At 46.3% G+C, this 15,541-nt stretch overlaps 1 protein-coding gene across 2 annotated transcripts in view; it reads right to left on the reverse strand.

Annotated features, from left to right (window-relative positions):
- Nucleotides 1–8,456, reverse strand: part of TLR5 (toll like receptor 5) — a 30,888-nt gene extending 22,432 nt beyond the window's left edge. Inside the window, exons 1-2 of one of the 2 annotated variants that reach the window (XM_023203676.1) lie at nucleotides 8,349–8,424; nucleotides 7,831–7,959 (exon numbers count right to left, since the gene is read on the reverse strand). The gene's annotated coding sequence lies outside the window, so the exon portion shown is untranslated. Of the gene's footprint in view, nucleotides 1–7,830; nucleotides 7,960–8,348 lie in introns of both variants that reach the window. The other variant, XM_023203673.1, reaches the window with a different exon arrangement.
- Nucleotides 8,457–15,541: the final 7,085 nt, after the last annotated feature.

Raw genomic sequence — 15,541 nt, forward strand, 5'->3', positions numbered from 1 at the left:
AGGCAGATAAAATCCAATGCACCATGCAGCTGCTGGAGACACCCCCTGATGCAAGGTGAACCCTTAAGAGGCTGAGAAAGAAAGGTGGGGGGCACTCAGGCCAGGATGAAGATGCCCTGAGAGGAAGTGATTTCACTGGTGTTGCCTGAGGGACTGTAAGCAGGGACAGGTGAGGCTGGGGAGTGTACCCCTGCTGGAAGCACAGGTCCCCACGTCCCCATCCTGTGCCCAGTGTCCTGGGACCCAAAGGAGGTTTATTGCATGTGGAATCTGCCTGGGCAGGCTGCCCAGGGTGGCTGTGCTCCATTCTGAGTCAGGGCAGGGAGTCAGCTAGTTGATTTGGCTCCAACTTGCTAGTGGTGGTTACTTCCAAGATAAATGAGACCATGGCAAAAGTGCCAGGCTGGGAGAGGGTAAATCTCAGTTCTAATCCTCCTTCAGCTACAGTCTGGGTATCCTAGACAAGTCCAACTTTCATTGTCCTCAGTTTCTGCATATGTATAACGGTGAGTCTGAAATGGAAGCATTTTTACATCCTTGTTAACTCTAAAGTTATCTAAGGAAACTTGCTCAGTATCATCATGACAGCAGTCACAGACCAGAGCCAATCCTCCCTGGAGCAGAACATTCCTTCTTCATTCTGGCAAATTTACAAGCCTGTTACACCAGATCTTGAAGACACATAGTGGAAAATGATGTTATTAATGTACCAATGAAAAAAATGCATCCACATATATCCTAGCTTTAAATAGCAACTTTTTCCCCCCTCAAGAAATTACCCTCAGAGGATCTTGTGTCTGTGGCTAGATATTTTGAGATTAGACAACATTTTTTTCCCCTCTCCTTGTATTTCTACTTTCCTAGGCTCACCTCCACCTCTGTAGCCAGCTCCCTAGTCATTGGCCCAGGGCAGGTACATGTCAGAACCCTACCAGGAATAGCTTGTAGGTTCTTCTGGCTTCGATTTCCCAAACAGGACCTTAGGTTGGGACACAAGGCTTTGCTAAGTTGGGGGAAGAGGGGTGGGGGGTACTGATGGGTAGAAGCAGAGAGACATGCTTCTAGAAACAGGAAGACAGGAAGGGAAAAGAGGCCTGTGGGTCCCAGGAAGACAGGACTCTGGCAGGACCCCAGTGTTAGCTATGTGGTCTGGAAGCAGTGGGGACTTGCTAGGCAAGACAGGCACAAGAGTGCATTCAGTAGTAACCCAAGTGGACCAGATCGGGGAGCAGGAGACACCTGCACCCGTGCCCCTGGGATCTTGGCAATGCATAACAGATCTGAAATTGTGACACAGTGACACAACCTGGGGTGGTTTCTATGGTTGCCAGCCAGATGAGATGAAGGCTCTAAACCCATATTAATATCTAGAAAATAGAGAAGAGGTAGTATTTTTCGCACATCTGTGCATACTAGAGATTCATACTCACTACCCTTTTGGTTCACAGGTTGGGAAAGAAAATAAAAGGTAGTCTTGAAACTTCCCGAACCTAGTTATATCGCTGACCAAGATGAGGAGGAATCTCAGACCCCAGAAACTCAGGACTAAAGGTGGCTTACGATTTTGCCTTATTATGGTCTTTTGAGTTCAAATCCAGAGAGTTTCCCTGACTATAAAATGGGATGGTTATGAAGAGTAAATGAGATGGGACACATAGCTTATATTTTTTGGTCCCTTGCAATACTTTACATGTGGCAGATTACTTGTTGACTATCAAATTTTTTACTATTTTTTTAATTTCTTTTTTTTCTTTTTTGAGACAGAGTCTCACTCTGTCACCCCAGTTAGAGTGCGGTGGCGTGATCATGGTGCAGCCTCAAACTCCCCCGGCTCAGGTGATCCTCCCACCTCAGCTTCCCAAGTAGCTGGGGCTACAGGCACATGCTACCATGCCCAGCTAATTTTTCTATTTTCTGTAGAAGCAGGTCTCGCCATGTTGCCCAGGCTGGTCTCGAACACCTGGGATCAAGAGATTTGCCCGTCTCAGCATCCCAAAGTGCTGGGATTACAAGCGTGTGCCACTGTCCCTGGCCTTATTGACTATTAAAGCTAGTCCAACCCACAGTGAACCTGGGTCCAGAGAGATGCCTGGTTTGGTGACTGTGGACAAGCCACGTTATTAGTAGCATCAGGACTATGAATGTTGTAGTAGTGTCAGGAACATGAACATCAATATATGGTAAAATACAAACTTATTTATCTTGAATTTAGCATAGTGCTTTAAGTGCATGGACCCTGAAGACAGATATGTTGAGTTTGAATACTGGTTCACCATTTACTCCTCACAGGTACTCAGAATAGTCTCTAGCTCAGAGTTAAGTGCTATCTATGCATTTGCTGTTAGTGCTGGTGTTATTAATTTGTGCAAAGTAAAACAGAAAATGCCTGACTAGCACTATTAGGAAGGAAAGTTGTCTGGAAGCATTTGAGAGAAGCTTATTACAGGCCAGTGAGGTGAGAACAAATCATTTCAGTGTTGCAACACCCTGTCACTGGATTTAGCAATACCATGACTTTGGCAATTCCCCAGAAAGAAAGTTCTATGGGACACTTGCAGGGGAGGGGAAAACAGGATAGGAAGGTTTAAATGAAATATAACCAATGTGAGGCCAGGCGCGTTGGCTCAAGCCTGTAATCCCAGCACTTTGGGAGGCCGAGACGGGCGGTTCACGAGGTCAGGAGATTGAGACCATCCTGGCGAACACAGTGAAACTGTGTCTCTACTAAAAAATACAAAAAGCTAGCCGGGCGAGGTGGCGGGCGCCTGTAGTCCCAGCTACTCGGGAGGCTGAGGCAGGAGAATGGCGTAAACCCGGGAGGCGGAGCTTGCAGTGAGCTGAGATCCGGCCACTGCACTCCAGCCCGGGTGACAGAGCGAGACTCCATCTCAAAAAAAAAATAAATAAATAAAAAAAAAATAACCAATGTGAACAATATAAATATTTATCCATATTCCTTTAGCATAAATGAGCTCCTTCCCTAGTGTGATCAAAGGCAGGCAGATCTCTCTCACCATAAAACAAACAGAATGTCTTCTCTTGAGCAGATCATTCCTTCCTTCTTTCTTTTACGGCCAAATTCCTCAGACAAGAAGTCTAAAAACTCCACCCAACATTTCCACTGCCCAGTAACTCAGTAACTAGCCTCTCTTTAACCTCCTCAGGTCTGGCTTTTTTTTTTTTTTTTTTTTTTTGAGACCAGGTCTCATTGCGTCACCCAGACTGGAGTGAAGTGGTACGATCGGAGCTCACTGCAGCCTTGAACTCCTGGGTTCAAGTGATCCTCCCACCTCAGCTTCTGGAATAGCTGGGACTATAGGCATGTGCCACTATGCTCAGATAATTTGTGTGTGTGTGTGTAGGGGGCTGTCTCACTATGCTGCCCAGACTGGTCTTGAACTCTTGGTTTCAAACAATCCTCCTGCCTTGGCCTCCCAAGGTATTACAGGCATGAACCACTGTACCTAGCCTCTTTTCTTTTTTGAATCTCCTAGTGGGGTGTGTGTGTGTGTGTGGTTTGGTGTTTTGTTTTTTGTTTTTTGTTTTTAGCATTGGGTAGTTTTGGCTACCTATTTCTTCTTGAAATATCTCTTCCTTTGGCTTCCTTGATTTTTTCCCTATCTTTCTGTCATTCTATTTTCCAACAGATCCTTTTCTTTTTTCCACTCCCATGGCTTCCAGGTTTCCCCAAGACCTTGTTCTCTGCTTTAGGCTTCTTCCCTCAGTGACCACATTTGCTTTCACAAGTTAAACTGTCACCACTAAGCTCCCAAAATCTTTCTCTAGGCTCGACCTCACCTGTACTCAAAGGTGTGTTTCAGTTGACTCTAGAACATTTCCATTTTGTCATCAGACTCAACATGTCTCAAAGTGACTTAATATTTTGAATTTTGAAAATCCTCCAGGAAACAAAAACATTTTTGCATAGTACTCAGAGACATATAAGTGGACCTCTCCCCAGGCCAGGGAATCCTACCCCTGTAGGACACCATCTCCACCTGCCTCATAGGTTTTAAGGAACCTTGTTCCTTACTCTTTGATATGGTTTGGCTGTGTCCCCAACCAAATCTCATCTTGAATTGTAGCTCCCATAATTCCCACGTGTTGTGGGAGGAATTCAGTGCGAGGTAATTGAATCATGGGGGCAGGTCTTTCCGTGCTGTTCTTGTGACAATAAGTCTCAAGAGATTTGATGGTTTTATAAATGGGAGTTCCCCTGCACATGCTGTCTTGGCTGCTGCCATGTAAGATGTGACTTTGCTCCTCCTTGCCTTCCACAATGATTGTGAGGCCTCCCTAACCATGTGGAACTGTGAGTCAATTAAACTTCTTTCCTTTATAAATCACTCAGACTCAGGTATATCTTTATTAGTAGTCTGAGAACAGACTAATACACTCTTTTTATATAACTAATCACCAAATTCTAGTTTTCCCCTTCCAGATGTCTCTATATTTGTCCTTCTTTTGATATTTTTATCACCCTGTTTCAGCCTGCCATCCAGTGCACACTTATTGGACACCATCTCCTAGGAACAACATTAGCTGATGGGGGGATATATCAAGGATTAACCCACTCCCTGCCTTCAGGGAGCTAACCAGCAGGGAGATGGTCAAGTAAACAGCAGCCATAAGAGGGTGTGGTAAATGCTGTTAGAGGCTGTGCAGGGTGCTACGGAGCACAGAGAACTTGAAAACCCAGCCTGAGGGGCCTCTGCACATAGAGGATTCAGATCTGGAGTCTTAATGATCAGGAATTAGCTGGGGAGAGCAGAAGGCATTCCTGGTCAAGGCTGCCAAACAGCATGGACAAAGGAGAAGAGACAGCCCAGGCCTGGGGAGCTACCTGGGGCTGGAGTGGCTCAGAAGGTAGACTTGTGGATTCAAGGTGGGAGCTGGTGGAAGATGAGGTTAACGAGGATATGCTGAGGGCAGAATTCTACAGTGAAGGCAATAGGGGGTGCTATGAGTTTTTAGCACCATCACTGCATTGCACTCAGACTCCTCAAGGCCTCTGGGAATTGGCTCCATCTAATTTATCCAGTCTGAGACTCTCTATAACACATAACCCATGCCTTCTACTCCAAGTTGGTGGGGCACTTCACTGTTACCTATAAGGACTTGAATTTCAATCAAGAATCATTTATCAAATGCTTCTTATGTACCAGACACCAAATTTGGCTCAGGGGAACCCTAGGTAAGTGAGACACAGCTCTGCTTCAGTGAGTGGGTCAAAGACCCCTTAACTCCTATGGACAATACAGAGCTTCAACAGAGGTCTATGCAAGGACTAATGGAGGACAAAGGAGAAACCCTCCAATTCTGCTCAAAAACTCGGATAGGGGCCTGCCAGGGAAGTCTTCACTGGAGAAGGTGCCATTTGAGCTGCTTCTTAAAAACTGTAGAGGATTGCTCAGCAGAGCATTTTGAGCATAGGAGAGTAGGCATAAAGTGAAGGAGGCACACAAAAAAGGCATGGTCAGGCTGGGCGTGGTGGCTCATGCCTGTAATCCCAGCACTTTGGGAGGCCAAGGCAGTGGGATCACCTGAGGTCAGGAGTTCAAGACCAGACTGGCCAACATGGTGAAATCCTGTCTCTACTAAAAATACAAAAATTAGCTGGGCATGGTGGTACGTGACTATAGTCCCAGCTACTCGGGAGGCTGAGGCAGGAGAATTACTTGAACCCAGGAGGCAGAGGTTGCAGTGAGCCAAGATCACAGGAATGCACTCCAGCCTGGGTGACAGAGTGAGACTCCATCTCAGAAAAAAAAAAAAAAAAAAAAAAAAAGCCATGGTTAGAATGCTATAAGAAGGGCAGTATGACTGGGTGCAGGAAGAGACTGGCAGGACCCACAGCCAGAATTCCTGGAAGGCACCAATTTGGATTGGCTCTGGGCAGCAAGTGCTTTTGGTTATTGTGAGTTTCATATATCCTCATGCTTCCTTTCCTGGGCCTGGCCCAGCCCTTGATGGTCATTCTTAAGTCAAGCTGAACACCAGCTGGCTCTGTGAAGCTCTTTCTTCCTTTCCCAGTCAGTCCACACTAGCTGTCTTCTTTGAGCTAGCAGATGCTGCCACATACTTTCACACTTAATTGCTCTCTAATTGTTTCACAGGTGCTGGTTTTGTCGTCCCACTTAGACCTAGGAACTTCTGGACAGCAGGGACTGTGCCTCAAACTTGGGTTTGTCCCAGAGACACTATACGCTGAAGACACTATACGCTGTGGCTCACACATTAAAGGACCAAGGCTGGGAATCACTCAAGCTTCAGAAATCTGATTGAAGCTTTGGATCTGCCTTCTGCATTCTTTCCCACAATGTTAAGAGTGAAACAAACACCTCTGGGTGCAGTAACTGGACATTGCAGTGCTGTCTGCTGTCTAAGTCTGTCAGCATACAGAAACAAACAAACAGGAGAGTTTTGCTTTCAACACTGAGCAGAGCCAAACTTCCTGATGCACAGGAATGAACAACAGAGGCACTATTCTGGAAACACCTTTCTCCGGAGAGGTGCTTCCTCCTCAGAAACAACATCAAAAACCTGGCAGGGCTGATTTTACATTCAGACAATGGCACCTACATGCTTTTTGCTTTGCTCAGAGCTGTAAATGTCCAAAGAGGTTATCCTCTGCCATCATTTTGAAAGGAAGAATCAGTCAGACTGATAATTAGGCCCATATGCACAAACATGGTCATACTGACTGTTGAAATTTAGATTATTTTTGGCCCAGTGCAGTGGCTCACACCTGTAATCCCAGCACTTTGGGAGGCTAAGGCAGGCGGATCACTTGAGGTCAGCAGTTGGAGATCAGCCTGACCAACATGGTGAAACCCCGTTTCTACTAAAAATACAAAAATTAGCCAAGCATGGTGGTAGGCATCTGTAATCCCAGTTACTTGGGAGGCTGAGGCAAGAGAATCGCTTGAACCCGGGAGGCAGTGGTTTCTGTGAGCTGAGATTGTGTGACTGCACTCCAGCCTGGGCGGCAGAGCGAGACTCTTTCTCAAAAAAAAAAAAAAAAAGTGCGTGTATATATATATAATTTTTGTACTGCTTGGTAATTAGCTTTAGCTCAGTCCCTCCTCTGGGACCTCCCCTGGAATTTCCTCACAATCCAGTAACTGAATAATTAGCATCTAGCTCCACAGAACTTTTCCCAGGGCTCTGCTCCAGGGCCTCCCTTCTGACTGGCCGTGCATGGCACACTGGGAATTGTTTTCTGCCCACAGGAACAAGGGTGAAGTGAGTCACGGAGTTCAAGAGATCTTGGACACACGTTTCAGAATTCAGAGGGGATGGGTAAATGCAGGAGAAAACTGATGAAATCACACAGGCCCTACAAGAGCCTGACTGCTCCGGTAGGGTAGCTACCCCTAGCATTAGCCAAGAGTCACCAATGCCTCTTCCAGGCACTGAGCAAGAGGGCGGCATTACAGATGTACCTGCTGTCCAAACAGAGCATCTCATTGATTAGGTCACTGCTTAGCAACAGTATCTGAAGGACACTGGGGTTACTCTGCTTGTTGGCAATTCAGGGTGCTGGACGGATGTGCTCCTAACACTAGGTAACAACACGGCTCTCCCTCCTCCCGGAGAAAGCCGCAGCCATCGATTCCCACCCAACAGGGCCTCGGCGCCTTCCTGGGGCAGCACCCTCACTCCCGCGACCATCAATCACCCAAGCCACAGCATGGTCCCAGACCCACCCTCGCCCCTTAGGACGTGGTTTTCCAATTGTGTTTTCACAGGAGCGTGGCAACTGGGCGATGATCTTCACAGGCAGGCTTCCCCCCCCCCCCCCCCAAAAAAAAAGGCAGCAATTTTTACCACGGAGTCCTGGCCAGGGTGCACTGCCTGGTGCGGTGGGGTGGGGTGTTTAGGGCCTTTTGTTGAGCAGCTCAGTGACTTTCTGGGATTTCCACGGCCCTGCTGGAGGTGGCCCTCTGTCTTCCTTTTCTAAGGAAGAAAGTGACTGGGGACAAGCCACCTGCCTCTTCCACAGGGTAGAGGCGAGAGTGACAGAGAGACAGCACAAGAGGGACCCGCTCTGTTTCAAGGAGAGGATGTGAGTGACTTCGTCACTGCCGAGGTCTCCTCATCTCCAACCTGTCGGGCACAGGGCACCCACATGACACCCTCACGCCGTCCCTGGGCCGACGGACCCCACGTCTCGCGGGTGCCGCCTAGTGAGGCGGCGCGAGTTGGACATAGATTGGAAAATAGACCGGGACAGACCGGGGGGAGGGCGGAGAGGCGTCCGACAGCCGCAGGCAGCCGCGTCCCCGCCCCGCGCCGCCTACGACTTAGGGCCCCCGGCCCGTCCCCTGCCGCTGCAGGGCTCTCACCTCTGGGACGCCTCCCCGCGCCGCCCGCGCCTCGTCTGGCTACTCCCGGCCGCAGAAGCTGCGCCCTTGCTCGGGCTCCAGAAAGCCCCACGGCCCCGCCCACAGAAGGGCCCGCCCACCGGCCAGGCCACGCCCCCGTCTCGGCCACGCCCCAGCCCAGGGAAAGATTTTCTCCGAGGGCTGTGAGAGGCGAGGCCCGGGGAGAGGAGGCAGAGGTTTTGCTTCGGTCTCTGCAGACTCCCACAATGTCCATCGAGATCACACAGGCCAGCATTGCCCCTTCCTATCCTCTCCTCATCGTGCAGAGAAGGAAACTCAGGCCGAAGACCTGAAGTGTTGTCCAAAAGCACAGCCAGGCCAAAGAGAAGCACCATCCCATGTTCTCCGACTGCCAATCCGGTGCTTCTTCAGCTAGGCTAAACTTCAGGCTAAAATGTGAAGATCACAGTGACACATTCTTGCCAGCAGAATCTACTGCATAAATTTGGGAGCAGGGGTGTTTGGGAGCTCCGATTTGGTGTGGAGGACCCAAGAGAGAAGACAGACCCTTCCTGTCCTATAAGAACAGTGCTCCTTTTGCCCTAACTTCTCTTTTCCTTTTTCACACCCCCTCTGCCTATGGGGTTTGCTGAAACTTTCAGGAAAAGGAACGTGTCAAAAGAAAAAGAAATGGACACCCCAGAGGCCCTGCAACCATAGGGTTAAAAGGAGGTAGCCTTATGAGAAAGCGGTGGAGTGACTTTCTGGGGTGAAATCCGGTTCAAGGACAGAAATACACTGTCTTGAGTTAAGACTAGTGGTGGGGGAAGTCTGGGGGTGTGGTGCAGACTGCGGGCGGAGGAGCTCCCTGCCACCTGCCACTTGGGGTGTAATCACAGAGCTGCTGACACTCCCCACTCACTGCCTGGAGGAGCTTGGCGGTGGAATCGGGCAAGGCGGGAAAGATAGGTGTAAAACAAAGCCTGGCACTTAATTACAGCACAAAGATCTCATTATAGAGTCTTCTCAGCTCCCCTCCTCGGCTGGCAGCTTGAAGCCTGAGTGACAAATTGCCTAAGTAGGTCTCCAAGGGCTGCATGTAGAGGGATGAAACCACCTCCCCGCCCACCCGAACGTCACTGCGGGGGCTGTGGAGAGGGAGGGGGTGTTCACACTCGGGCGTATGCAGGGGGCAGTGAGGAGGTCTGTAAGGGCACCTTGAAAGCAGTAAGAGCTGGGAGCCACGGTGGCCCTAGCCTAACATAAATAACACCTTGCTGGGGCAAGCCCAGCAAAGTTCCCTCTTTTGGTAGTGGAACCGAGGACAAGGTTGGAGACAGCTTGACGGGTGGCACTGTTTACTCTGCATCATAGGGGGATGCTGCAAGACCAGCAGGGGCCTGGCTTATCATGGAGCTTTGCGAATATGTGGGAGAGAGGAGCCTTCCAGGCGGTGTTATGGCCTCCCAGGAACTTCCAAAGCCCCCCTTCCCAGGGTGGCATCTGGCTTTGGACACTGTTTTCTGTCACTGAGCTCCAGGGACTCATGTCACACCTGGAAGAACTTTTAGATTCTGTTTGCCTGGCCATGTCTTCCAATAGCCGAAATCATTGAGGAAGATGACAGCTTCTACCTGAACGGCCAGGACAGCTTAGGATCTTCTCACATGCGGCCCTTGAAATGCACTTCCGTTATTTTTCTCCAGTATATTCAGGGGAAGGGGGCTGGTGATCAAAGCTTTTGCTGAGCAGGGACAGAAGGGTTGTCACTTGCTTTTTTCTCCACTGAAACCTAGAGTAGCGCACACAGAGTGCTACGTGATGCTCACAGGCAGAGCCCTGCTAGAGGTTCCTGTCATTCCCATATGTTAAACCTTCAATGTCTTCCCTATGAACTACAAACGAAATTTATAGTCTAGGTCAAAACCCCATTGTCTAGCCCCTGACAACTTCTCTAGGTTTGTCTGTTCCCGGTCCCCAACTCCCAGGTTCCAGCCTCAGCAGCTGCCTTCCACTTGCCTAAGGCCTTCACGCATACTGTTTCTTCTGCCTGGAATGCTCTTTCTCCGTGACTTTGTGTGGCTCACTCCTACCCACCTTTCAGTGTTTCCTCTAATGTAACTTCTTCAAAGAGAACTTCCCTAAGTCCTCTATCTAAATTAGCTCCCTCCCATTATTCTTCCTCTTTGTAACCTGTTGTTTTCCTTCACAACTCTCATTTCAATTTATGATTTTACATGGACCTGTTTATTGGTTCAAGGTCAGTCTGTCCTTCATACTTAATAGATTTAATAGACTGTAAGCCTCATGAGGGTAGGGGCCATGTCTGATTTGTTCACTTCAAATCAGTATCTGACAAATGTCTCCCGATAAATATTTATTGATGAATGAATGAATGAATGATATTAGCAATTTTTATCTTAAAGGATAAAATTAGAACCCAATAAACTTGTAAACGTAAGCAGTAGTGACTATTTCTATTAAGAAAGGTAGCAACCAAAACAAGTATTTAAGGAAATACAATTACCAAGGTTTATTAGGTACTTCTTAAAACTAACCATCCATTCAGCAAATTGATATTAAGTTTCCACAGCCCTTGTGCTTCTTGCCAGAAATACAAATCTAAATACGATCTGGCTCTCAGGAGCTTGCAGCCTGGGGGAGTGGGGGTGGACATGTAAATAAATGGTTACAGTGTAATTTGATAAATGCTGCAATAATACATGTATCTAACTCTGCCTGGAAGTGCCTACATCTGGGACTTGGCGAAAAAGAAAAAGATGACTTTGTCACCTGCACAGGACAGAGGGAGGGCATTTTGGGCAGGAGAGGAATAAAGGAATGTGACTCATTTGGGGAACTGCCAGTGGTTTGGTAAATGGAGTGCAGGTTGTGTGAAGGATAGAGGTGGGTAAAGAGATAGGTAATTGCCAGATCACATGTTCATGCACATGTGTTCTATTGAGGAGTTTGGACTATGCTGTGGCTCCCCATGGGGCTTGGGGATCCACTGCATGGTGTTAAGCAATGGAGTGGCACCACACCTTCATGTTTATATACAAGAAGTTATAACCTTAATGGCCGTGTGTAGAATGAATAGAAAAGGGAATGGGATGGTTAGCAGAAAGTAAGCCCAGTTAGGAAGCTACTGCAATTGTCTAAGCAAAGATAATAAGAGTCTAAATTAGAGGAGTGGCATTCATTCATTTCTGTTGATATATATTATTTGATGCTTAGTTGTTTGATGATAAATATTTTTTGATGCTTAAAATATATTTTGATGCTTAATATTATACCCTACCCCATGCTAAGTGGTAGGGTATAGTATTAATAGTCAATATTTATTGAGTGCTTATCATATGCCCTGTTCTTTTCTAAGTACTATACATGCATGAACTGATTCAACCCTTACCACAACCCTATGAATCAGTACTATCATCATCCCCCATTTTACCAATGGGGAAACTGAGGGAGAAGAGGTCATGTAACTTCCACTTCCTTAGATAGCTAATAATTGGTGGAATCAGGATTTGAATCAGGTAATTGGGCTCCAAAATTCATGCTGTTAAGCACTATCCCCTACTGATATTGTGGTAATGAACAAGCTGGACGAGGTCCCTGGTCTCATGAAACTTACATTCTGACACTGGAGATGTAGAGGAGAAGACAGAGTAGGGCAAGGTTTAGATCGTAGAATCAGAAAAACTGGATCCTTATAAGAGAAAGAGCAGTCAGGACAAACTCACAAGACACTGGTTTTGTGATTGGTGGATAGTTGTGTCAGTCATGGAGTTAGGAAATACAAGTTAGGGGTGGTAGCGTGGCGGAAGGTGAACTTGGAGGGATGAGTTCAGTTTGGGGTAAATTGGTATTGGACTGACTGTGGGATATGGAGGTGAAGCCATCAAGTTAGCAGTTGAAGTCATGTGTCCAGAGCATAGAAAAGATGTTTATCTGGAGACAATAGCGAGGGATCAAGAGGGGTGGACAGTTGGAGACAAAGGTGGAAAGCAATAGCCAGAAGACAGGCTTAATCCAAGAGTTCATAAAGGAAAAGATTGATAAATTCAACTGCCTTAAAATGAAGACCTTGTGTTCATCAAAAGACATATTTAAAAGAATAAAAAGATAGGAAACAAAACCAGAGAAGATGCTTGCAACACATGTAACTACCTCAGCCCAAGCATCCAGATTATCTTCAGAACTCATACAAATCAGAAAGAAAAGTCAATAGAAAAATGGACAAAAGATTCAGGCAGATACTTCATAAAAGAGGAAATACAAGATGACCAATAAATAAATGAAAAAGTGCCAAACCTCACTAGTAATCTTAGAAATGCAAATTAAAGCTATAATACATCACATATTACATAAATCATATTGGCCAAAAATAAAATGTCTGATAATAAAAAGTGTTGGTGATGATATGGAGCAAACAGAATTCTCACTTGTTGCTAGTGGGAATGTGAATTTGTGTAACCACTTGGGAAAAGTTTGGCATTGTCATGGAAAGTTGAGGATTCACATGCCCTAAGACCTAGAAATTCCATGCCTAGGTGCATAACCTGATATGCATATATCACAATATACATCCAAAAATCTGTAAGGCAGCATTGTTTGTTATATCCTTATTCTAGACAGCTTCTATGATGGCTCCCTAAGATTTCTGCTTCCTGGTATTCATGCCTTTCTGTAATCTTCTCTCCTTAAGTGTGAACTGGACCTAGGGACTTCTTCTAACAAATAGAGCATGACAAAATTGATGGGATATCACTTCTGAGATTAGATTACAAAAGCATGTGACTTCTGCCTTGCTCACACTCTCTCTCTGGCCCTCTTGCTTGCTTGCTGTCATGAAGCTGGCTGCCACATTGTCAGCTGCCCTATAGAAGGACCCATATGGCAAGGACTTAAGGGAGGCCTCCTGCGAACAACTGGTGCGGGACTGAAGCCATCAGTCTAACAGCCCGTGAGAAAATGGTTCTTGCCAACAACCACTCAATCACTTGAGTGAATTTAGCATTGAATCACCCCCTGCTCAAGCCTTAAGATGAGACCATAGCCCCAGCTAACACCTTGATTACAGTCTTGTGAGAGACCAGAGCCAGAGGACCCAGCCAGGCCATGCCTGGAGTCTCAATCTACAGAAACTGTCACATAACGCATGGTGTTTTAATCCACTATGTTTTGGCATGATTTGCCACACAGCAATAGATAACTAATACAAATCACCAAACTAGAGATCCCTCAAATGTCCATCAAAAGTAGAATGGATAAGCTGGGTTGGGCTCAGTGTTACAGGCTTGAGCCCAGGAGTTCAAGATTGTAGTGTGCAATGATCACACCTAGGAATAACCACTTCACTCCAGCCTGGGCAGCATAGTGAGAGCCAAACTCTATTTGTTTTTTGTTTTTTTTTTTGTTTTTTTTTTGAGATGGAGTCTTGCTCTGTCGCCCGGGCTGGAGTGCAGTGCTCCGCCTCCCGGGTTTACGCCATTCTCCTGCCTCAGCCTCCGGAGTAGCTGGGACTACAGGCGCCTGCCACCTCGCCTGGCTACTTTTTTGTATTTTTAGTAGAGGCGGGGTTTCACCGTGTTAGCCAGGATGGTCTCGATCTCCTGACCTCGTGATCCGCCCGTCTCGGCCTCCCAAAGTGCTGGGATTACAGGCTTGAGCCACCACGCCCAGCCTGTGAGAACCAAACTCTAAAAAATAAAAAATAAAAATAAAAAAATTTCAAGTAGAATGGATAAATAAATTGCTGATCAATAATGGTCATATAATGGAGCATTAGACATTGTAAAGGCTATCCAGCAACATGGATGAAACATACAAACATATGTTCAGCAAAAGAATGAAGACTCAAAAGAATAGGTAAATGTTACTTTATTTATATAAAATTCAGAAACAGGTGAAGCTAAATTATATTGTTTAAGCACACATAATTAGGTGATGAAACAATTTTAAAAGATCAAGAAAATGATTATTGCAGAAGTCAGGGTGGCCAAAGGGAGGAAGCATTATTGGGAAAAAGGCCCAGGGGTCTTTTCAGGGTGGGGGAATGTTCTGTTTCTTGGCCTAGGGAATGGTTACATAAGGGTTTGCTTTATGATTGTTCATGACAATGTGCAGTTATATTTGATGCACTTTTATATATGTGTAATATATTTCACATTTGAAAAATTACAAAACAGAGAGAAAAAGAACAAAGAATGTAGAAAGAAAAAAACAGGAGAAAAATCAAAATAGAGGAACTAGGAGTCACTGAATGAATTTCAAGGTGGGAGTGGTCAATGGTGCCAACTCTTCTAGAGTCAAATACTAAAAAGAGTGAAGTTTCCCCATTGGATGCGACAAGTTGCTGGTTTGCAGACATGATTCTGAGATGGCCCTCAAGATTCCCGTCTTTGGCACCCCTCTCCATTTTTGTGGGTGGGATCTGTGACTGTAATGGGATCATTGCTCCCTTGATTAGGTGCTGTTATGTACGACTCCATTCGAGCAGGCTGTCTAGCAATTCATGGCTGGCCTCAAAGAAGCAAATGGCCATGTTATGAACTACTTACTTCATGTCCTGGCCACGTGGCCCCCTTCAAAGGCTAAGAGTGACTCTCACCAAGCAGCAGTGATCAAATAGGATGTCATTTCTACAGCTACAAGGAACTGGTTTCTGCCAACAACCCCAAGCTCCAGAAGAAATTCAGCCCAGCAAACACCCTGATTTCAACCTGTAAGACTCTGAACAGAGACCCCAGCTACACTATGCCTGGATTCCTGACCCCTTGTAACTGTGAGATAATAAATGGCTATTGTTTTATGTCAATAAATTTCTTGTATTTTGTTATGCAATAGGAGAAAATAAATATAGCAGGTCATCAATGACCTAAGGGTAGAGTGGGTAACAGAGATCGTGTGAAGCCTTTAAAATAGGATTATGACATACCTTCCCTAACCCGTTGTCCTTCTGCCTGGATTTAATAAAGCCTCCTTCACTTTGTTACCTGGCACATGTGGCTCAAATCAATCTCGACTTCCACCCTGTGCTGCCGTAGCACCTCATTCATGTCATTGGTTATGCTTTTCACCTTGAATCTAAATTCGATCCTGTTCACTGTCCCTGCCAGGCTGTGAGCTCCAAGAAAGCAGGACTCTTTCCAGAGTTTTCTTTCCTTCCTTCCTTCCTTCCTTCCTTCCTTCCTTCCTTCCTTCCTTCC

Source organism: Piliocolobus tephrosceles, chromosome 1, assembly GCF_002776525.5.
Source record: "Piliocolobus tephrosceles isolate RC106 chromosome 1, ASM277652v3, whole genome shotgun sequence".
NCBI classification, from domain to species: Eukaryota; Metazoa; Chordata; class Mammalia; order Primates; family Cercopithecidae; genus Piliocolobus; species Piliocolobus tephrosceles.